Source organism: Tupaia chinensis, unplaced genomic scaffold (genome assembly GCF_000334495.1).
Source record: "Tupaia chinensis unplaced genomic scaffold, TupChi_1.0 Scaffold146917_1, whole genome shotgun sequence".
Classification (NCBI taxonomy): Eukaryota; Metazoa; Chordata; class Mammalia; order Scandentia; family Tupaiidae; genus Tupaia; species Tupaia belangeri.
Window position 1 is genome coordinate 18,996 of NW_006206770.1, and position 6,834 is coordinate 25,829.

The 6,834-nt window shown below is 38.3% G+C and overlaps 1 pseudogene; it reads left to right on the forward strand.

Annotated features, from left to right (window-relative positions):
• LOC106733985 (calcyclin-binding protein pseudogene) overlaps positions 1 to 5,273 on the forward strand; it is a 12,105-nt pseudogene extending 6,832 nt beyond the window's left edge.
• The last annotated feature ends 1,561 nt before the right edge of the window (positions 5,274 to 6,834 follow it).

The following is a 6,834-nucleotide window of genomic DNA, read 5'->3' on the forward strand; positions in this document are numbered from 1 at the left end:
TTTTTTTTTTTTTTTTTTTTTTTTTTTTTTTTTTTTTGGAGAAGTTTTTGCTATAGGGCACGTGCACTCGCCAGACAGGCAGAGACAGACAGAGAGATAGAAAGCGAGAAATCACCCCCCAGGAGGGATGGCCACGACTCAATCCCTTCTCCTCCATTCTCCTCTCGGGATCTTGAGCATGCACTCACACACGTCTGGCATGAGTTTAAGCCACTGGGTCCAGGACACGAACCGCAGTCGACTACGTGGGAGTCCAACGACATAGCCAATATGCTAACTGCTGGTCCCCACATGTACTTGTCTTGATTTTCAAGCTGTTGGGTCTGGGACGCAAACCATGCATTCAGCCATGTGGAATACAGTTGCCTTAACCTCCACACCACCGCTGGTTCCCTTCCTATGTATTCTTACACAGGCTTCTTAACTTAATAATGGCCATTCCAGACTCTTATGAATCAGAGATAATGCATTAAAATGCTTGGCACTTGTGCCTACTAATAAAGTGCTGACTAATGGTTACTTTGGATCAACCATCTATGCATATTCAAGGGTGCGCATTGTACAAGGCATCACAAGTTCATGGGAGCACTACTTACGCTGCAGACATAAAATGTATATGAATGCAGGTGAGCCCCAAAGAAACAGGAAAATGCTCTCTTCCTACATCAACTCACAGTCATATGTTTACTATGGCACACACATGAGTAGGCATGAACTATTGCGTGTGTCAGCAAGGCTGTTCCTACTCACTGCCTTGATTGTACCTATTCAACTCCACTGCCCCAAATAGGAACCTGGTACAGTCATATGTCCTGCTTTGATGAGGGAGGTGCAGGAAACAGGCTGATATTAACCAAGAGTCTGCTTGACCCAGACCAACAGGTAAACTGGGGTTCCTGAATGACATCTCAGACAGACACTGTAGTATCTTTGCTGATTCCTAACAGGGCTCTTATATTCTTGCTAATGGCTTAAAAAGAATCCATCAAACTTCATTTGGGCCCTTTTCAGCTGGGTGGTAGTGTTTCACCCAGCATCCCCCCTCATTCCTACCATTCCACTTCTTCTACAAGTAAGCATGGGATACACAAAGAGTTGTATGCAGCACTTTCTCTGGCCCAGATGTGTGTAAACTTGCTCAGCTTGGCTATTGCTAAGTCACATTGGACTCTATCATATTATAAGCAGCACAGATTTTTGTTTGGTGATATCCTCTTAATTGGATATGCTTAGTAGAGCTTTGTACAATTTAAAAATATTGTTATTCCTCTATTCTTTCTATGTAACTTTTAATCTTTCTTTACTTAATATCCTTCTTTGCCTTTTCTTCTTCTTGTTGAAAATTCTCATTGTTCTCCTTGTAACCTTTTCTCTCCTTCCTCTATCTTCTTCTTTTTTTTTTTTTTTTTTTTTGAGAGGGTTTTTGTTTAGGGGGCATTGACTCGCGAGAGATAGAGACAGAAAGCAAGAAATCATCCCCCAGGGGGGGATGGTCACGCCGCAATCCCTTCTCCTCCATTCTCCTCCCAGGATCTTGGGCACGCATGCACATGCACCTGGCATGAGTTTTAAGCCACCGGGTCCGGGACGCGAACCGTGGTCGACTACGTGGGAGTCCAACAACATAGCCATTACGCTAACTGCTGGTTCCCCCTCTATCTTCTTTTTATTCCTCATGTCAGTTTCTAATCCACACAACCCACATCTCTTTTCTCTGTTTCCTCTTCGTTTTTCCTTCTTCATTTTCTTCCTTGCTCTATACATCTTTCTTGTAACTCAGTTTTTTCTTTCTGCTTTGTTTTCTCCTCCAAACCCTCACAAGCACCTCCTCTGTTTTCCTTTTGCTCATTTAGTCAATTGCTCCATTTCTCCTAGGGGCAATTGAATTAGAGTTCTGGAAGATGGAAGGTCATAGAGGTTGGAGTGCTAGGTGCTCACTTGACCCAAGAGAGGTCTTGAGAATGTCCATTTCACCTACATCCTTAGTACAAAGATTAATGGAGTCCGCAGAAGTGATCCTCATGAATACATTTCTATAGACAGTGCATAAATTCCCTCTGGAGCTGGTGCTGGAGTTGGAGCTGTAGATTCAGGACTTTCCCAGGTTTACATTCAAGTTCGTGGCACTTCTCTCCTTAAAATTTTGTAAACAGAGAAGCCATGGAGTCTCTTTAGGGCTAGTCTAATGGTTTTGACCTTTTTGAGGGTCAGGATCTTCTCTGATAGTCTGCCTGAAACTTCTGGACCCTCATCTCAGAAAAATCCACAAAAGCTCAAAGTCTTGCTTACAACATTACGAGTTTACAGGCTTCCTATAGGCCATTCATGAGCTCTCCAGGTTTGCTTTGTCTGGAGGTCAGACTATATAAATTCAAACTCCCAAGGAGGACATGTCCGTATTATCAGGCAACTGTTATAAATTATAGAGTTGAGAATTAAGTCAGAATTTTGCACTTCAATACCAGAGCTAAAGACTCTGGTAAGGATTTTCTCTATTAAGATGTACAGTGATTAAATATAAATAAATAAATAAAGCGCTAAAGAGATAATTGATCCAATTTTGCCTGTCCTAGGAGTTTCCTGCTCAAAGTAAAGATAGTAGACTTCACTTTTCATGGTTTTTTTTTCCCCTTACCATTTGAAAATCTGATTGCATAAACTTCCAGCTAGGACCTGAGCAGTGAGCTGATTAGAATGTTTCTCAGAATAGCTTTCTACCACTTCCTGCTTTGGTTAGCTTCAGCTTAGTATCTATTTTTGGGAGGAGTGGAGTAAGGAGGTCACTTTCTGTCCAAAGTTACTGACTCAACGTGGCTTTTTCATATGAAAAATAAATGAGTGAAGGAAGAATCCCATTTATCCATTTGGGGAAAATAATTGATTCCGAGTCTGAACTCTGGATACATTTCCTTTAATCAGTGTGTCCCATGAATTATTCCTTGGTTTTTATTTAGCCATGGTGCTTATGCTTTGCTTATGTTATTTTGGAAAATTTATTGCATTCCAGTTAATTAGTTTCCTTTTTCTCTCAGCCATTAGGTCCTCCAAGTTTATAAGCAGAATCAAATATTCAAGAGCAATTTGCTCCTTTTACTGTCAGGCATTGTTTGGAATGGTTTTTCTTCAATGTATCCAATACACAGGTATTCTGAGCAATTTTCATGTGAAATCCTGCTCTGAGAGAGGAAACTAAAGAGGACAACACAAAACTCTTGTTATACACTTGTGTGCATGATGCATGTGATATGTGCTGTGGGTGTGTCTATGAGAGGGACCTATTGGGAAGAAAAGAAAGCAGAGGGTATAAGAGACACAAGCATATAGAAATTCGCCAGGTCCATAGACTAGTCCCTGTGCAGGCAGATAGAAATATGATGTATCCAGTCCAAACGGTTGTATGAAAGCAGAAAGTGCTAGGAAAGCTCAGTTTTACAGCTGGAGACACCCAGGATATTAGACTGATGGTTGTGCCAGTAACTCCTGACTCATCTATTGATGGCAGAGTTCCCCATTGCTTTTTAGTTGAAAATGTGTTAGGACTGAATAAAGGGGTCTCCTGAGCTCACAGTGACCCATACTAAAGAAGGCAGAAGACAGTATGACAGTGGCTAATACCTTTATGATATTTGGAGAACAGTGGAAAGAGGACATGTGTGAGAGAAAATTATAAGTTGCACAAAGCACATTTTCTTAAAATTTGCAAGTGATCTATTATTCATGCATCAACAAAAGGAATGCAATATCCTAGAACTTTTCACACTTGTCCTCAATTATTATAATAAAAACAATTATAGTTTTCTCCTTGTAACCATCTACTAAACTGGTATCTTGTCTAAGTGAATCAGGTATGTTTAGTTGTGATTGCAAATGTCATTGTCATGTGAATCATTCCAAGTATAGAAAACTGTGTGGAGAAACACCTGCTCAAATAACAGATAAACTTTGAGATCTGAGGCATTTTTAAAAAACTATTTAATGTATTTATAATAAAGAGTGCATGTATAAAAGGGCAGGGGGAGAAAATCTCCCTTAACAGTATTTCAACACACCATGATCCTCTTCCTTCAGTCCTCCAGCTTATCAGGATCTTGGGCACTGGTGTTTTAGGTCAACTGGGCTTGGGACTGGAACACACAATCTGCCATGGTTTTTCCAGCATTGCAGTTCAGTATGCTACCATTGCCATGGAGGCTGGGCCAAGGGGTCTGAGACTTTTGAAAAAAGTTATTTCCAAAAGATTTCAAACAGAGTTATTATTTGGCATCTAGTTTACCTTCACAAATACCTTTCTGAGAAGAGATTTTTTTTTGTTTTTAATGAAAGTACAAAAATCTCTTTTCTCCCTTTTAATCTTGTCACTCTTCTGATTTCAGTTTAGAAGAACAGTGGCAGGGTGGGGTGGAATCTCATATCTCCCTCCATCTGAGCAGTTAATCTGTATATATATTCAAGAGTTAATGTATATGTCTTTTGAGCACGCACTGTGCAGCGTCCCATTTCCTGCGCTGCAGCTCCTGTGGTCAGTGCTCAGCAAGACCATGGCTTCAACTCTAGAAGAGATACAGAAAGATCTAGTAGAAATAAAGGTATTACTGGAAAATGCCACTAGGAAGAGTACATGATGCCCTTACAGCTAAAAAATCCAAGACTGAGACAGAAATGAAGAAAGAGATGCAACAGAAATCGCGGGAAAAAAAAACAAAACAAAACAAAACAAAACAAAACAAAACAAAACAAAACAAAACAAAACCACCACCACCAACAACAAAAGAGCAGAACTTCTTGACAATGAAAAGCCAGCTGTTATAGTTGCTCCCATTACAACAGGATATACAGTGAAATTCAGTTAATTATGAATGGGATCAGTCAGATAAGTTTATGAAAATCTACATTACCTAAACTGGAGTTTATAAAGTTCCCACTGAAAATATGCAGGTGCATTTCACAGAAATGTCATTTGATCTTTTAATAAAGAACCTAAATGGCAAGTTACTCCATGGTTTTGAACAATCTTTTGAAACCCATCTCTGTTGAAGGCAGTTCAGAAAAAGTTAAGACTGATACAGTTCTCCTACTATGTAGAAAGAAAGTGGAAAACACACAATGGGACTACCTGACCCAGGTTGAAAAAGAGTGCAAAGAGAAAGAAAAGCCTTCATATGACTGAAACAGATCCTAGTGAGGGACTGATGAATGTTCTAAAGAAAATGTATGAAGATGGAGATAATGATATGAAGTGAAACATTGATAAAGCCTCACTGGAATCAAGATAGAACAAGCCAAAGAAGAATCAGAATTTTGAAACTTAAAAGTTTTTTTCAATAATTGTGATGTTTCCACATCTGATGTTTCCAATAAGGGAATGTTGATAAGCAGCACATATAAATTTGTCATATAAGTAAAGAGAGTGAATTCCATTTCCTACTGGAGAACTTATTTAAATAAATATGCTTATTAAACACTTCCTTCAAATACGGTTCCATTAGCACCCTGGATATTTTGTTCAAGAAAGGGTTATATTGCATTATTTGAAATAATTGAAATGCTATGTATTTTTGTTAATCTAAGAGAGAGAAAACAAAAGCATTTGCATGCCTTTAAGTTAGTGACATCAATTCTAGTGTAAGAAAAAGAAAATGTAAAACTCAAATTTATGCATAAAATACATGTTTGTACTTGTACTTGGAAGTTGATTTACTACCAGCTGTAATACATTTCCATGTACCAGTAATTCAGTTACAAAAGATCCTGTATAGTTAAATATACTTATATATGCACCTGTAGAACGGAATCTAAATATCAACTTGACAGGACTCTTGACAGGACTAGACAAGCATTTTTGTATATATCAGTTAGAAAGTTTCATCATGGGTCAGAGGGCTTATAAAAGTAATAACTGTAAAGCAAAAATAATTTGAAAATCAATCCATTCCTACATTCAATTAAGTTAGATTTTTTTATTGAGTGAAAAAAATGTAATGTCTTCAATCTTGTTTACCTAAGAAATTACATGTGGCAGATAATTTCCCAGCTTTCTGCCCACTTAGCAAAAACTACTATAAAACGAACATGCTATTATAATAGGTCTACTGTGAAGTGTATAAGGTTAAAACCTGTGCAAATACCTATACAATGTGAATACTCTAAAAAAAAATTGGACATGTTTTTCAGGCTCGTGTGTGTGTATGTTCATGATACCTGTCTAGGAGGTTGCTGGTTCTAAAGAAATATTTCTCTTCAGATATTGTCCCAGTGATGGATGCTTGCTTTAGGGCAAAATAGGGATGGACCTTCTCATTATAATAATAAAAGAAAGCTGCAATAATAATGGATTATAAGTATAGAAAGCATTTGAGAAAGAGATTATTTTATTTGAATGGAACACACGAGACCTAAAGATAATAGACAAGGAAGGAGAAATAGGAAAACAGGACTCAAAATCACTTAGATTGGGCTAAAGTGATCAAGTATTTCTATATAAATATCTTTTTCCAGGACCATCTTCTCTGTGGGACCATGGGATCAGATTATAAATGAGAATTCTGACTGAAATTCTTCCCAGAGTCTCCGTAGCTTTCTTATCTCTTCTCTTCCTCAGCTTCTACAAAGACTTCTCATATGGATACATTTTTCTATCTATAGAGTATAAAACATATCAAAAGACAAGAGTCTCCACTTTTGAATATCAAGAAAATTCAGTTTCTCTAGAAAGAATTAGGGAGGGCCAGTCCATGTCCTCATGGTTATGTGAGCTGGATCCCACATGGTAAACTGTGCAGTTTGAATCTGAGACCTGGCAGCTTCAAAACCACGTCAGGCATGTGTGCATGCCCA